Source organism: Phaenicophaeus curvirostris, chromosome 5 (assembly GCF_032191515.1).
Source record: "Phaenicophaeus curvirostris isolate KB17595 chromosome 5, BPBGC_Pcur_1.0, whole genome shotgun sequence".
NCBI lineage: Eukaryota > Metazoa > Chordata > Aves > Cuculiformes > Cuculidae > Phaenicophaeus > Phaenicophaeus curvirostris.
Window position 1 is genome coordinate 957,615 of NC_091396.1, and position 17,181 is coordinate 974,795.

Genomic DNA, 17,181 nt, shown 5'->3' on the forward strand with positions numbered 1-17,181 from the left:
GCAGGGAACAACAAGAAACAAGGAGTCGTTCCCCACAGAGATCCCGCAGGGAACGACAAGAAACAAGGAGTCGTTCCCCACAGAGATCCCGCAGGGAACGACAAGAAACAAGGAGTCGTTCCCCGCAGAGATCCCGCAGGGAACGACAATAAACAAGGAGTCGTTCCCCACAGAGATCCCGCAGGGAACGACATGCGACAAGGAGTCGTTCCCCACAGAGATCCCGCAGGGAACGACAAGAAACAAGGAGTCGTTCCCCACAGAGATCCCGCAGGGAACGACAGGCAACAAGGAGTCGTTCCCCACAGAGATCCCGCAGGGAACGACGGGAATCAAGGAGTCGTTCCCCACAGAGATCCCGCAGGGAACGACAAGAAACAAGGAGTCGTTCCCCGCACAGATCCCGCAGGGAACGACAGGCAACAAGGAGTCGTTCCCCACAGAGATCCCGCAGGGAACGACAAGAAACAAGGAGTCGTTCCCCACAGAGATCCCGCAGGGAACGACAAGAAACAAGGAGTCGTTCCCCGCAGAGATCCCGCAGGGAACGACAATAAACAAGGAGTCGTTCCCCACACAGATCCCGCAGGGAACGACATGCGACAAGGAGTCGTTCCCCACAGAGATCCCGCAGGGAACGACAAGAAACAAGGAGTCGTTCCCCACAGAGATCCCGCAGGGAACGACAAGAAACAAGGAGTCGTTCCCCACAGAGATCCCGCAGGGAACGACAGGCAACAAGGAGTCGTTCCCCACAGAGATCCCGCAGGGAACGACGGGAATCAAGGAGTCGTTCCCCACAGAGATCCCGCAGGGAACGACAAGAAACAAGGAGTCGTTCCCCGCACAGATCCCGCAGGGAACGACAGGCAACAAGGAGTCGTTCCCCACAGAGATCCCGCAGGGAACGACAAGAAACAAGGAGTCGTTCCCCACAGAGATCCCGCAGGGAACGACAAGAAACAAGGAGTCGTTCCCCGCAGAGATCCCGCAGGGAACGGCCAGTGTGAAGGAGAAGTTCCCGGCATTGATCCCGCAGGGAAGGGCGAGCATCAAGGAGCCATTCCCAGCACAGATCCCACAGCAGCCAGAGAGCACAGCGAGGGCAGCTGAGGAGGAGGGCTTGGGATGAGGAATGAGCTCCAAGTCCTGAACTGGACGTCCCATTTTCTCTGGGAGAAGAGCATCAGCAGTGAGGAGGCCGCGACTCCTGCAGGGAACAGCCTGCAGAGAAGAGCCAGTCTCCGCAGAGGGTCAGCAGCCGTGCCGGGCGCAGGCACCAGGAGCCAAACCCTTACAGGATGCTGATATTGGTCTAGACTGAAGCTTCTCTTCTTGACTTGGAATTGGAGCATTATAGGCAATAAACTAAATGTTTAAATACAATTCTGGGTGTTACTCCGTCTACCTTCGGGCTGTGACAGCAGCCGTGCCGGGCGCAGGCACCAGCGGCCAAACCAACCAAGACGGGACCCCAAGGTGGCACCGCGGGCTCCGCACGCCTGGGGCTACAACTCCTTGAGAAGCCAGAAGTAAGAGCAGAGCTGGAGTCAGGCTGCTGCTCGTTAGGAGCTCCGAGGCCTGAATGGGACATCCCGCCTGAGTCGTACAATCACAGAGTGGTTTGCTTGGAAAAGACCTTGGAGATCATCCAGTCCAACCATAACCGTCTGCTGCTGAACCACATTCCTGAGCACCTCGTCTGCCTGTCTTTTAATTCCTTCTGGGGATGGGGACTCCACCACCGGCCTGGGCAGCCTCTGCCAGGGCCCGAGAACCCTTTCCGTCAAGAAATGTTTCCTGGTATCCAATAAACTCCTGCCCCTATTGGATCATATCTTGGACCCAGCTCCTGGATCCAGCCTGCCCGGATCCCTCTGCAGAGCCTGGGCCCCTGGATCCAGCCTGCCCGGATCCCTCTGCAGAGCCTGGGCCCCTGGATCCAGCCTGCCCGGATCCCTCTGCAGAGCCTGGGCCCCTGGATCCAGCCTGCCCGGATCCCTCTGCAGAGCCTGGGCCCCTGGATCCAGCCTGCCCAGATCCCTCTGCAGAGCCTGGGCCCCTGGATCCAGCCTGTCCGGATCCCCCTGCAGAGCCTGGGCCCCTGGATCCAGCCTGCCCGGATCCCCCTGCAGAGCCTGGGCCCCTGGATCCAGCCTGCCCGGATCCCCCTGCAGAGCCTGGGCCCCTGGATCCAGCCTGCCCGGATCCCCCTGCAGAGCCTGGGCCCCTGGATCCAGCCTGCCCGGATCCCTCTGCAGAGCCTGGGCCCCCGGGTCCCTCCCGTCCCCGGGCTGAGGGCACTAACCCGCGGTGTGTCCGGGCCGGGAGCAGGCGCTGAGCACGGGGATGCGGGAGCCCTCTCCGTCCATGGCCGCGGTTCGAACCAACGGCCCCAACGCGCCCCGCGCCTGCGCCGCGAGCTCCGGGGCAGGGAAAGAGGAGGGGAGGGAAGGGCTTGGGGGCTGGGGGAGGAGAAGCTCAACGGGAGCCGGGAAGGTGCGCCCCCAGGCTAGAAACCCCCCGTGTCCCGGGCTGCACCCAGAGCCGTGGGAGCAGCGGGGAGGGAGGGGATCCTGCCCCTCTGCTCCGCTCGGGGAGACCCACCTGGAGCCCCGAGTCCAGCTCTGGATGCTCAGCGTAAGGAGATGGAGCTGCTGGAGCGGGTGCAGAGGAGGTGATAAGGGTGATCTGCGGGCTGGAGAACCTCCTGTGCGAGGAGAGAGCTGGGGTTGTTGAGGCTGGAGAAGAGAAGGCTGCGGGGAGACCTTAGAGCGACCTTCCAGCAGCTGAAAAGGCTGCAATAAAGCTGGGGGGGAGCTGCTCGTAAAGGCTTGTGCTGCCAGGACGAGGGGCGACGGGGATAAACTGGAGAGGGGCGGATCTAGACTAGGCATTAGGAAGAATTTCTTCACCATGAGGGTGCTGAGGCCGTGGAACAGGCTGCCCAGAGCAGGGGTGGCTGCCCCATCCCTGGAGGGGTTCAAGGCCAGGCTGGATGGGGCTGGGAGCCCCTGATCCAGCGGGAGGGGTCCCTGCCCGTGGTAAGGGTGGCTCGGTGATTCCCATTCGGGGCTCGCGCCGCTCCCGCCGCCATTTAAACGCGGGGCTCCCCCCCCGCGCATGCGCAGAGCCCCCCCCGCCCCGCGCCGTTTGAATCCCGCCGCCCGCGCGCGGCCCCCGCCCCGCCCCTCTCGCGCCGACCACGCCCCTTCCCGCGCGGGCGACGCCCCTGAGGGAGGGGCGGTTCGCGCCTTTTTCTGCCTTCTCGTGGGGAGCGGGCTGGGCGGGAAGGGACCTCGGAACCCCTGCGGTGTCGCCTGCGGGATCAGGGGCTCCGAGCCCCTTCCAGCCTGGCCCTGAGCCCCTCCAGGGATGGGGCAGCCACCCCTGCTCTGGGCAGCCTGGGCCAGGGCCTCCCCACCCTCACAGCAAAACATTTCTGCCTAAGGTCTCATCTCCATCTCCCTGTCCTGCAGCTCCAAACCGTTCCCCTCATCCCATCCCTGCCCTCCCTGATCCAGAGCCCCTCCCCAGCTTTCCTGGAGCCCCTTTCAGCCCTGGAAGCTGCTCTAAGGTCTCCCCACAGCCTTCTCTCCTCCAGGCTGGACAACCCCAACCCTCTCAGTTTCTCCTCATACAGGAGGTGCTCCAGCCCTCAGATCATCCTCGTGACCCTCCTTCTAAGCGGGGTTTTTACCTTTAAAAGAGTGTATTCCTCACCGGCATCGGGCCGCTGTGGGCTGTCACCCACGGAGCAGGGAGGACGCGTGGGTGTCAGCAGGAGCGAGGCTGTTTAATCATAGAATCACGGAGTCACCAGGTTGGAAGAGACCCACCGGATCATCGAGTCCAACCATCCCCATCAATCACTAACCCATGTCCCTCAGCACCTCGTCCACCTGGCCCTTCAACCCCTCCAGGGAAGGGGACTCAACCCCCTCCCTGGGCAGCCTCGGACACTGCCCAATCACCCTTTCTGTGGAAATTTTTTCCTGCTGTCCAGCCTGAGCCTCCCCTGGTGGAGCTTGAGGCCATTCCCTCTCGTCCTGTCCCCTGTCCCTGGGGAGAAGAGCCCAGCTCCCTCCTCTCCACAACCTCCTCTCAGGGAGTTGCAGAGAGCAATGAGGTCTCCCCTCACGTTTAGTGGTTATATTGGAAATACATTAGGCACCTTAAGGGTGAAGGAAATGAGCGACAGCGTTCTTGGTGCAAATGAGGCATCACTCAGGTTTAGGAAAGTTTGCTGTAAGCATTTATTTCATGTCAGGTTGACTAGAGAATGTTTTCTCTTTTTAAACAGATAAAGGCAAGGAAGTGTTGTTTTTCCTGTTTGTTCCTGGTAAAGAAAAGAAGTAAAATCCAAGGTTCACCAGATATACAAGGTTTACAAAATTTCATGTTTGTGGGGAACGCCTGGATTGGCCTCGAGCGATGGAGATGACACAGAAAGCACCCGAGTCACTGAGGTGACAGGGACACCTTTTTCAGAGGGGAAATCAGACACCAAAAATCTTTGGCAGCACTTGAATTTCTTCAGATAAAACAAACTGAAATTGATAAGTAGATTCAGGCTGGATTCTGCAGCATCCCCTGTGATCGGTGAGAGACTGCATCAACTTAGGAGTCCATGACGTCTTCTGTAGTGTTCGAACTATTTTGCTGAGCTCTGAGAATCTGGACTGCACACAAATCAGTTTCTGATTCAGTGGAAAATGAAAGAGACTCTGATTTTATTAACAGTACTCTCCTCACTTGATACCCAGATTTTCAGTAGCTGTGGGGCTGGGATATTTAAATGTTTTTACTACACAAGCTCGTTTTCTCTGGTTTTAAATACCTGGGGAGATTCACCTCGTTATTTCTCTCCTGTGTGACCTTGACAAGGAAACAAAACCTAATCACCTTTTAGGAAATGACAGAACGGGTTGAGCAGATACGCTATGAATATGGCACCAGACACTGGGAGGTCAAGGGGCTGCACTCCATCCACACCGATCTCGCATCCTCTCACTTAGCATCAGATTTGCTGGTTCTGTGAAAACACAGGCATTTACGCAGCTGAAATACTAAGAAATAGTCTCAGCTCTAAGAGAGGTGGGAGGAAATAAACTGGTATTTACAGTTCCAAGGAAATTTCAGCTTCCCCTTTCCCTAGCGATACGGTTGTGTGTTCTGCAAGGTTTCAGCTGTTGTAACCAGAACTTTGTGCGCTGGATCGTTTGATCCAAACATCAGGCATGTCTGGTTGGCTGTTTGGTAACACCACCGGCCCTTCGCTCCCTAACCCAAACCGGTTTTTCCACGAAGAGCTGTTCTGCGATGCTGCTGGAGAGAGATCAAGGACGGTCTCCCTCAGGTCCAGCCGCAGGTTATCTCTCTTCCCGTTCAAGTAGCCTCTCTCCGTTTGACTGTAGGAATCATAAAGTCACAGAGTCACCAGGTTGGAAGAGACCCACCGGATCATCGAGTCCAACCATCCCCATCAATCACTAACCCATGTCCCTCAGCGCCTCGTCCACCCGGCCCTTAAACCCCTCCAGGGAAGGGGACTCAACCCCCTCCCTGGGCAGCCTCGGACAGGGACCAATCACCCTTTCTGGGAAATATTTTTTCCTGCTCTCCAGCCTGAGCCTCCCCTGGTGGAGCTTGAGGCCGTTCCCTCTCGTCCTGTCCCCTGTCCCTTGGGAGAAGAGGTGTAACTTTCCCCCCATCAGCTGGAACCCTTTGTGAGTGCTTCATCTTCCTGCTCACCGTTCCAGGGAGGGTTTAGGAGAATGAGGACACTTGGGTCTTGCCTAGACTTTATTGTGCCCCAACCCGTGGACTCGAGGAGGTGGGAAGGGACTTGTGGAGTTCCCCTTGTCGAGCGCTGCGGCTGCAGCCCAGGAGGCTGAGCTCTCCAGGAGGAACCAGGGTGGGGTTGGAACTCGGTGGGCTTTGAGGTGCAAAGCGTGCCGTGATTGGCCGAGCCTGGGCATGGTCCCCCAAAGCTCTGTGATGTCACAGAGACCCCCGGGACTCCCCTCCTCTTGGGGCTGCAGCAGCCCCGCGGGGCCACTGTGCTGTCCCCCTGCGTGGAGGGCAGACGTGTGACGGTGAGGGGAAGGACACCCCGTCCTGCGAGCTCTTTGCCACGCGCACAGAGAGGTTCTGCTGGACGAGGAGCCCGCCCTGCCGTCCCCCGACCCTTCTTGTGCTGCCCTCGTGGAGCAGGAACCGCTCTCCTGCCTTCCCGATTGCTGCCAGCCCGTGTCGGAGCAGTCAGCGTCCTGCCCGCGGAGCAGGAGCTCCCAGAGATATTCCTGCTGTGACTCGTCTGCTCCAGGACATCGTTGGCATTCGTGGCACCACAAGCCCAGCGTGGAGGCCGAGCGAGCGCCTCTTCAGCGCTTCCCTCCATCCCCTGGGCTGCTTCCCGCAGGCTGCGTCCCCAGGGCCGGCCGTCAGCTGGGCATCGTCTTCCTTTGCCGCGGGAGATGGCGTCGGAGCAGGGCACCTCTTCCGCGGCGGCCAGCACCAGCCGGGGGACGCCGGCCGCGGTGCCGGACGCCTCCCAGGTCCCAAACTGCAGCATCTGCCTGGACACCATCCACGATGAAGCCCGCGTGAGCCCGTGCCAGCACCTTTTCTGTTTTCCCTGCATCTGGGACTGGGGCAGCCACAGAGCCGAGTGTCCCCTCTGCCGGCAGGCTTTCCACCGCATGCTGCACAGGCTGGGACCCCACAGCTACGACACCTATGAAAGGGCGCGCCACCCGTACAGGCTGAGGCCTCGACCCCTCTTTGCTTCAGGGAGCTCGTGGTGGCGTCGCACGAGCTCTTCCGCAAGAGGCCAGGACGCCGGTCACAGAGCGGCCCTCAAGAGGGTCCGAAGAGAATACCCAAGGCAGCACCACGGTGGCCACAGCTCGGCTAGGGATGCTGCTCGTGACGCCGGCCGAGCTCCCAGGCCTGAACGGGACGAACCAGCGTCTTCAGAGCGGAGCCGGCACGTCAACTGGTCAGAGTCCATGGGACAGAGGGAGGCAATGAGGGAACAACACGCCTCAAGGGCTCATTCCCAGAGCAGATCCCGCAGGGAACGACATGCGACAAGGAGTCGTTCCCCACAGAGATCCCGCAGGGAACGACATGCGACAAGGAGTCGTTCCCCACAGAGATCCCGCAGGGAACGACAAGAAACAAGGAGTCGTTCCCCACAGGGATCCCGCAGGGAACAACAAGAAACAAGGAGTCGTTCCCCACAGAGATCCCGCAGGGAACGACAAGAAACAAGGAGTCGTTCCCCACAGAGATCCCGCAGGGAACGACAAGAAACAAGGAGTCGTTCCCCGCAGAGATCCCGCAGGGAACGACAATAAACAAGGAGTCGTTCCCCACAGAGATCCCGCAGGGAACGACAAGAAACAAGGAGTCGTTCCCCACACAGATCCCGCAGGGAACGACATGCGACAAGGAGTCGTTCCCCACAGAGATCCCGCAGGGAACGACAAGAAACAAGGAGTCGTTCCCCACACAGATCCCGCAGGGAACGACGGGAATCAAGGAGTCGTTCCCCACAGAGATCCCGCAGGGAACGACAAGAAACAAGGAGTCGTTCCCCGCACAGATCCCGCAGGGAATGGCTAGTGTGAAGGAGAAGTTCCCGGCATTGATCCCGCAGGGAAGGGCGAGCATCAAGGATCCATTCCCAGCACAGATCCCACAGCAGCCAGAGAGCACAGCGAGGGCAGCTGAGGAGGAGGGCTTGGGATGAGGAATGAGCTCCAAGTCCTGAACTGGACATCCCATTTTCTCTGGGAGAAGAGCATCAGCAGTGAGGAGGCCGCGACTCCTGCAGGGAACAGCCTGCAGAGAAGAGCCAGTCTCCGCGGAGGGTCAGCAGCTGTGCCGGGCGCAGGCACCAGGAGCCAAACCCTTACAGGATGCTGATATTGGTCTAGACTGAAGCTTCTCTTCTTGACTTGGAATTGGAGCATTATAGGCAATAAACTAAATGTTTAAATACAATTCTGGGTGTTACTCCGTCTACCTTCGGGCTGTGACAGCAGCCGTGCCGGGCGCAGGCACCAGCGGCCAAACCAACCAAGACGGGACCCCAAGGTGGCACCGCGGGCTCCGCACGCCTGGGGCTACAACTCCTTGAGAAGCCAGAAGTAAGAGCAGAGCTGGAGTCAGGCTGCTGCTCGTTAGGAGCTCCGAGGCCTGAATGGGACATCCCGCCTGAGTCGTACAATCACAGAGTGGTTTGCTTGGAAAAGACCTTGGAGATCATCCAGTCCAACCATAACCGTCTGCTGCTGAACCACATTCCTGAGCACCTCGTCTGCCTGTCTTTTAATTCCTTCTGGGGATGGGGACTCCACCACCGGCCTGGGCAGCCTCTGCCAGGGCCCGAGAACCCTTTCCGTCAAGAAATGTTTCCTGGTATCCAGTATGCTCGTGCCCCTATTGGATCATATCTTGGACCCAGCTCCTGGATCCAGCCTGCCCGGATCCCTGTGCAGAGCCTGGGCCCCTGGATCCAGCCTGCCCGGATCCCTGTGCAGAGCCTGGGCCCCTGGATCCAGCCTGCCCGGATCCCTCTGCAGAGCCTGGGCCCCTGGATCCAGCCTGTCCCGATCCCTCTGCAGAGCCTGGGCCCCTGGATCCAGCCTGCCCCGATCCCTCTGCAGAGCCTGGGCCCCTGGATCCAGCCTGCCCGGATCCCTCTGCAGAGCCTGGGCCCCTGGATCCAGCCTGCCCGGATCCCCCTGCAGAGCCTGGGCCCCCGGGTCCCTCCCGTCCCCGGGCTGAGGGCACTAACCCGCGGTGTGTCCGGGCCGGGAGCAGGCGCTGAGCACGGGGATGCGGGAGCCCTCTCCGTCCATGGCCGCGGTTCGAACCAACGGCCCCAACGCGCCCCGCGCCTGCGCCGCGAGCTCCGGGGCAGGGAAAGAGGAGGGGAGGGAAGGGCTTGGGGGCTGGGGGAGGAGAAGCTCAACGGGAGCCGGGAAGGTGCGCCCCCAGGCTAGAAACCCCCCGTGTCCCGGGCTGCACCCAGAGCCGTGGGAGCAGCGGGGAGGGAGGGGATCCTGCCCCTCTGCTCCGCTCGGGGAGACCCACCTGGAGCCCCGAGTCCAGCTCTGGATGCTCAGCGTAAGGAGATGGAGCTGCTGGAGCGGGTGCAGAGGAGGTGATAAGGGTGATCTGCGGGCTGGAGAACCTCCTGTGCGAGGAGAGAGCTGGGGTTGTTGAGGCTGGAGAAGAGAAGGCTGCGGGGAGACCTTAGAGCGACCTTCCAGCAGCTGAAAAGGCTGCAATAAAGCTGGGGGGGAGCTGCTCGTAAAGGCTTGTGCTGCCAGGACGAGGGGCGACGGGGATAAACTGGAGAGGGGCGGATCTAGACTAGGCATTAGGAAGAATTTCTTCACCATGAGGGTGCTGAGGCCGTGGAACAGGCTGCCCAGAGCAGGGGTGGCTGCCCCATCCCTGGAGGGGTTCAAGGCCAGGCTGGATGGGGCTGGGAGCCCCTGATCCAGCGGGAGGGGTCCCTGCCCGTGGTAAGGGTGGCTCGGTGATTCCCATTCGGGGCTCGCGCCGCTCCCGCCGCCATTTAAACGCGGGGCTCCCCCCCCGCGCATGCGCAGAGCCCCCCCCGCCCCGCGCCGTTTGAATCCCGCCGCCCGCGCGCGGCCCCCGCCCCGCCCCTCTCGCGCCGACCACGCCCCTTCCCGCGCGGGCGACGCCCCTGAGGGAGGGGCGGTTCGCGCCTTTTTCTGCCTTCTCGTGGGGAGCGGGCTGGGCGGGAAGGGACCTCGGAACCCCTGCGGTGTCGCCTGCGGGATCAGGGGCTCCGAGCCCCTTCCAGCCTGGCCCTGAGCCCCTCCAGGGATGGGGCAGCCACCCCTGCTCTGGGCAGCCTGGGCCAGGGCCTCCCCACCCTCACAGCAAAACATTTCTGCCTAAGGTCTCATCTCCATCTCCCTGTCTTGCAGCTCCAAACCGTTCCCCTCATCCCATCCCTGCCCTCCCTGATCCAGAGCCCCTCCCCAGCTTTCCTGGAGCCCCTTTCAGCCCTGGAAGCTGCTCTAAGGTCTCCCCACAGCCCTCTCTCCTCCAGGCTGGACAACCTCAACCCTCTCAGTTTCTCCTCATACAGGAGGTGCTCCAGCCCTCAGATCATCCTCGTGACCCTCCTTCTAAGCGGGGTTTTTACCTTTAAAAGAGTGTATTCCTCACCGGCATCGGGCCGCTGTGGGCTGTCACCCACGGAGCAGGGAGGACGCGTGGGTGTCAGCAGGAGCGAGGCTGTTTAATCATAGAATCACGGAGTCACCAGGTTGGAAGAGACCCACCGGATCATCGAGTCCAACCATCCCCATCAATCACTAACCCATGTCCCTCAGCACCTCGTCCACCTGGCCCTTCAACCCCTCCAGGGAAGGGGACTCAACCCCCTCCCTGGGCAGCCTCGGACACTGCCCAATCACCCTTTCTGTGGAAATTTTTTCCTGCTGTCCAGCCTGAGCCTCCCCTGGTGGAGCTTGAGGCCATTCCCTCTCGTCCTGTCCCCTGTCCCTGGGGAGAAGAGCCCAGCTCCCTCCTCTCCACAACCTCCTCTCAGGGAGTTGCAGAGAGCAATGAGGTCTCCCCTCACGTTTAGTGGTTATATTGGAAATACATTAGGCACCTTAAGGGTGAAGGAAATGAGCGACAGCGTTCTTGGTGCAAATGAGGCATCACTCAGGTTTAGGAAAGTTTGCTGTAAGCATTTATTTCATGTCAGGTTGACTAGAGAATGTTTTCTCTTTTTAAACAGATAAAGGCAAGGAAGTGTTGTTTTTCCTGTTTGTTCCTGGTAAAGAAAAGAAGTAAAATCCAAGGTTCACCAGATATACAAGGTTTACAAAATTTCATGTTTGTGGGGAACGCCTGGATTGGCCTCGAGCGATGGAGATGACACAGAAAGCACCCGAGTCACTGAGGTGACAGGGACACCTTTTTCAGAGGGGAAATCAGACACCAAAAATCTTTGGCAGCACTTGAATTTCTTCAGATAAAACAAACTGAAATTGATAAGTAGATTCAGGCTGGATTCTGCAGCATCCCCTGTGATCGGTGAGAGACTGCATCAACTTAGGAGTCCATGACGTCTTCTGTAGTGTTCGAACTATTTTGCTGAGCTCTGAGAATCTGGACTGCACACAAATCAGTTTCTGATTCAGTGGAAAATGAAAGAGACTCTGATTTTATTAACAGTACTCTCCTCACTTGATACCCAGATTTTCAGTAGCTGTGGGGCTGGGATATTTAAATGTTTTTACTACACAAGCTCGTTTTCTCTGGTTTTAAATACCTGGGGAGATTCACCTCGTTATTTCTCTCCTGTGTGACCTTGACAAGGAAACAAAACCTAATCACCTTTTAGGAAATGACAGAACGGGTTGAGCAGATACGCTATGAATATGGCACCAGACACTGGGAGGTCAAGGGGCTGCACTCCATCCACACCGATCTCGCATCCTCTCACTTAGCATCAGATTTGCTGGTTCTGTGAAAACACAGGCATTTACGCAGCTGAAATACTAAGAAATAGTCTCAGCTCTAAGAGAGGTGGGAGGAAATAAACTGGTATTTACAGTTCCAAGGAGATTTCAGCTTCCCCTTTCCCTAGCGATACGGTTGTGTGTTCTGCAAGGTTTCAGCTGTTGTAACCAGAACTTTGTGCGCTGGATCGTTTGATCCAAACATCAGGCATGTCTGGTTGGCTGTTTGGTAACACCACCGGCCCTTCGCTCCCTAACCCAAACCGGTTTTTCCACGAAGAGCTGTTCTGCGATGCTGCTGGAGAGAGATCAAGGACGGTCTCCCTCAGGTCCAGCCGCAGGGTATCTCTCTTCCCGTTCAAGTAGCCTCTCTCCGTTTGACTGTAGGAATCATAAAGTCACAGAGTCACCAGGTTGGAAGAGACCCACCGGATCATCGAGTCCAACCATTCCCATCAATCACTAACCCATGTCCCTCAGCGCCTCGTCCACCCGGCCCTTAAACCCCTCCAGGGAAGGGGACTCAACCCCCTCCCTGGGCAGCCTCGGACAGGGACCAATCACCCTTTCTGGGAAATATTTTTTCCTGCTCTCCAGCCTGAGCCTCCCCTGGTGGAGCTTGAGGCCGTTCCCTCTCGTCCTGTCCCCTGTCCCTTGGGAGAAGAGGTGTAACTTTCCCCCCATCAGCTGGAACCCTTTGTGAGTGCTTCATCTTCCTGCTCACCGTTCCAGGGAGGGTTTAGGAGAATGAGGACACTTGGGTCTTGCCTAGACTTTATTGTGCCCCAACCCGTGGACTCGAGGAGGTGGGAAGGGACTTGTGGAGTTCCCCTTGTCGAGCGCTGCGGCTGCAGCCCAGGAGGCTGAGCTCTCCAGGAGGAACCAGGGTGGGGTTGGAACTCGGTGGGCTTTGAGGTGCAAAGCGTGCCGTGATTGGCCGAGCCTGGGCATGGTCCCCCAAAGCTCTGTGATGTCACAGAGACCCCCGGGACTCCCCTCCTCTTGGGGCTGCAGCAGCCCCGCGGGGCCACTGTGCTGTCCCCCTGCGTGGAGGGCAGACGTGTGACGGTGAGGGGAAGGACACCCCGTCCTGCGAGCTCTTTGCCACGCGCACAGAGAGGTTCTGCTGGACGAGGAGCCCGCCCTGCCGTCCCCCGACCCTTCTTGTGCTGCCCTCGTGGAGCAGGAACCGCTCTCCTGCCTTCCCGATTGCTGCCAGCCCGTGTCGGAGCAGTCAGCGTCCTGCCCGCGGAGCAGGAGCTCCCAGAGATATTCCTGCTGTGACTCGTCTGCTCCAGGACATCGTTGGCATTCGTGGCACCACAAGCCCAGCGTGGAGGCCGAGCGAGCGCCTCTTCAGCGCTTCCCTCCATCCCCTGGGCTGCTTCCCGCAGGCTGCGTCCCCAGGGCCGGCCGTCAGCTGGGCATCGTCTTCCTTTGCCGCGGGAGATGGCGTCGGAGCAGGGCACCTCTTCCGCGGCGGCCAGCACCAGCCGGGGGACGCCGGCCGCGGTGCCGGACGCCCCCGAGGTCCCAAAGTGCAGCATCTGCCTGGACACCATCCACGATGAAGCTCGCCTGAACCCGTGCCAGCACCTTTTCTGTTTTCTCTGCATCTGGGTCTGGGGCAGCCACAGAGCCGAGTGTCCCCTCTGCCGGCAGGCTTTCCACCGCATGCTGCACAGGCTGGGACCCCACAGGTACAACATCTATGTAATCGCGCGCCACCCGTACAGGCTGAGGCCTCGACCCCTCCGTGCTTCAAGGAGCTCGCGGTGGCGTCGCATGAGACCTTCCAGAAGAGGCCAGGACGCCCATCACAGAGCGGCCCTCGAGAGGGTCCGAAGAGAATACCCAAGGCAGCACCACGGTGGCCACAGCTCGGCTAGGGATGCTGCTCATGACGCTGGCCGAGCTCCCAGGCCTGAACGGGACGAACTAGCGTCTTCAGAGCGGAGCCGGCACGTCAACTGGTCAGAGTCCATGGGACAGAGGGAGGCAATGAGGGAACAACACGCCTCAAGGGCTCATTCCCAGAGCAGATCCCGCAGGGAACGACAAGAAACAAGGAGTCGTTCCCCACAGAGATCCCGCAGGGAACGACAAGAAACAAGGAGTCGTTCCCCACAGAGATCCCGCAGGGAACGACAAGAAACAAGGAGTCGTTCCCCACAGAGATCCCGCAGGGAACGACGGGAATCAAGGAGTCGTTCCCCACAGAGATCCCGCAGGGAACGACAAGAAACAAGGAGTCGTTCCCCGCACAGATCCCGCAGGGAACGACAGGCAACAAGGAGTCGTTCCCCACAGAGATCCCGCAGGGAACGACAAGAAACAAGGAGTCGTTCCCTGCACAGATCCCGCAGGGAACGACAAGAAACAAGGAGTCGTTCCCTGCACAGATCCCGCAGGGAACGGCCAGTGTGAAGGAGAAGTTCCCGGCATTGATCCCGCAGGGAAGGGCGAGCATCAAGGAGCCATTCCCAGCACAGATCCCACAGCAGCCAGAGAGCACAGCGAGGGCAGCTGAGGAGGAGGGCTTGGGATGAGGAATGAGCTCCAAGTCCTGAACTGGACGTCCCATTTTCTCTGGGAGAAGAGCATCAGCAGTGAGGAGGCCGCGACTCCTGCAGGGAACAGCCTGCAGAGAAGAGCCAGTCTCCGCGGAGGGTCAGCAGCCGTGCCGGGCGCAGGCACCAGGAGCCAAACCCTTACAGGATGCTGATATTGGTCTAGACTGAAGCTTCTCTTCTTGACTTGGAATTGGAGCATTATAGGCAATAAACTAAATGTTTAAATACAATTGCAGTGCTACAGACTAGGAGAAGTCTGTCTAGAAAGCTGCCTGGAGGAGAGGGACCTGGGCGTGTTGGTTGACAGCCGACTGAACATGAGCCAGCAGTGTGCCCAGGTGGCCAAGAAGGCCAATGGCATCTTGGCTTGGATCAGAAACGGCGTGACCAGCAGGGCCAGGGAGGTTATCCTCCCTCTGTACTCGGCACTGGTGAGACCGCTCCTCGAATCCTGTGTTCAGTTCTGGGCACCTCACCATAAGAAGGATGTTGAGGCTCTGGAACGAGTCCAGAGAAGGGCAACAAAGCTGGTGAAAGGGCTGGAGAACAGGCCTTATGAGGAGCGGCTGAGAGAGCTGGGGGGGTTTAGCCTGGAGAAGAGGAGGCTGAGTGGTGACCTCATTGCTCTCTACAACTACCTGAAAGGACGCTGTAGAGAGGAGGGTGCTGGCCTCTTCTCCCAAGTGACAGGGGACAGGACAAGAGGGAATGGCCTCAAGCTCCACCAGGGGAGGTTTAGGCTAGACGTTAGGAAAAAATTCTTTACAGAAAGGGTCATTGGGCACTGGAACAGGCTGCCCAGGGAGGTGGTTGAGTCCCCTTCCCTGGAGGTGTTTAAGGCACGGGTGGACGAGGTGCTGAGGGATATGGTTTAGTGTTTGGTAGGAACGGTTGGACTCGATGATCCGGTGGGCCTCTTCCAACCTGGTTATTCTGTGATTCTGTGATTCTGTAATTCTGGGTGTTACTCCGTCTACCTTCGGGGTGTGACAGCAGCCGTGCCGGGCGCAGGCACCAGCGGCCAAACCAACCAAGACGGGACCCCAAGGTGGCACCGCGGGCTCAGCACGCCTGGGGCTACAACTCCTTGAGAAGCCAGAAGTAAGAGCAGAGCTGGAGTCAGGCTGCTGCTCGTTAGGAGCTCCGAGGCCTGAATGGGACATCCCGCCTGAGTCGTACAATCACTGAGTGGTTTGCTTGAAAAAGACCTTGGAGATCATCCAGTCCAACCATAACCGTCTGCTGCTGAACCACATTCCTGAGCACCTCGTCTGCCTGTCTTTTAATTCCTTCTGGGGATGGGGACTCCACCACCGGCCTGGGCAGCCTCTGCCAGGGCCCGAGAACCCTTTCCGTCAAGAAATGTTTCCTGGTATCCAGTATGCTCCTGCCCCTATTGGATCATATCTTGGACCCAGCTCCTGGATCCAGCCTGCCCGGATCCCTCTGCAGAGCCTGGGCCCCTGGATCCAGCCTGTCCCGATCCCTCTGCAGAGCCTGGGCCCCTGGATCCAGCCTGCCCGGATCCCTCTGCAGAGCCTGGGCCCCTGGATCCAGCCTGCCCCGATCCCTCTGCAGAGCCTGGGCCCCTGGATCCAGCCTGCCCGGATCCCTCTGCAGAGCCTGGGCCCCTGGATCCAGCCTGCCCGGATCCCTCTGCAGAGCCTGGGCCCCTGGATCCAGCCTGCCCGGATCCCTCTGCAGAGCCTGGGCCCCTGGATCCAGCCTGCCCGGATCCCTCTGCGGAGCCTCCTTACCCTCCAGCAGATCCACACTCCTGCCCGGTTTAGTGTCATCTGCAGACTTGCTCAGGGAGCTCTCAATCCCCTCATCCCGATGCTGGATAAAGACATAGGACAGGAGTGGCCCCAGCACGGAGCCCTGGGGACAGCGCTTGTGCCCAGTGCCACTGGGTTGAAGCCCAGCACTCCTTGTCCTGGCCACCCAGCCCAGTTTTGCTCTCAGCAGGGAGGGCGTCCGTCCAGGCCATTGGCAGCCGGTTTCTCAAGCAGAACAGTGAGAAATGGTGTCCAAGGCTTTCCCAGCGCCCAGGTTCACCCCGCCTGCAGCCTTTCCCTCGCCTGCTGAGCGAGGAATTTCATTTCATGCACACGAGAGGCAGCAGACGAGGTGTAACTTTCCCCCCATCAGCTGGAACCCTTTGTGAGTGCTTCATCTTCCTGCTCACCGTTCCAGGGAGGGTTTAGGAGAATGAGGACACTTGGGTCTTGCCTAGACTTTATTGTGCCCCAACCCGTGGACTCGAGGAGGTGGGAAGGGACTTGTGGAGTTCCCCTTGTCGAGCGCTGCGGCTGCAGCCCAGGAGGCTGAGCTCTCCAGGAGGAACCAGGGTGGGGTTGGAACTCGGTGGGCTTTGAGGTGCAAAGCGTGCCGTGATTGGCCGAGCCTGGGCATGGTCCCCCAAAGCTCTGTGATGTCACAGAGACCCCCGGGACTCCCCTCCTCTTGGGGCTGCAGCAGCCCCGCGGGGCCACTGTGCTGTCCCCCTGCGTGGAGGGCAGACGTGTGACGGTGAGGGGAAGGACACCCCGTCCTGCGAGCTCTTTGCCACGCGCACAGAGAGGTTCTGCTGGACGAGGAGCCCGCCCTGCCGTCCCCCGACCCTTCTTGTGCTGCCCTCGTGGAGCAGGAACCGCTCTCCTGCCTTCCCGATTGCTGCCAGCCCGTGTCGGAGCAGTCAGCGTCCTGCCCGCGGAGCAGGAGCTCCCAGAGATATTCCTGCTGTGACTCGTCTGCTCCAGGACATCGTTGGCATTCGTGGCACCACAAGCCCAGCGTGGAGGCCGAGCGAGCGCCTCTTCAGCGCTTCCCTCCATCCCCTGGGCTGCTTCCCGCAGGCTGCGTCCCCAGGGCCGGCCGTCAGCTGGGCATCGTCTTCCTTTGCCGCGGGAGATGGCGTCGGAGCAGGGCACCTCTTCCGCGGCGGCCAGCACCAGCCGGGGGACGCCGGCCGCGGTGCCGGACGCCTCCCAGGTCCCAAAGTGCAGCATCTGCCTGGACACCATCCACGATGAAGCCCGCGTGAGCCCGTGCCAGCACCTTTTCTGTTTTCCCTG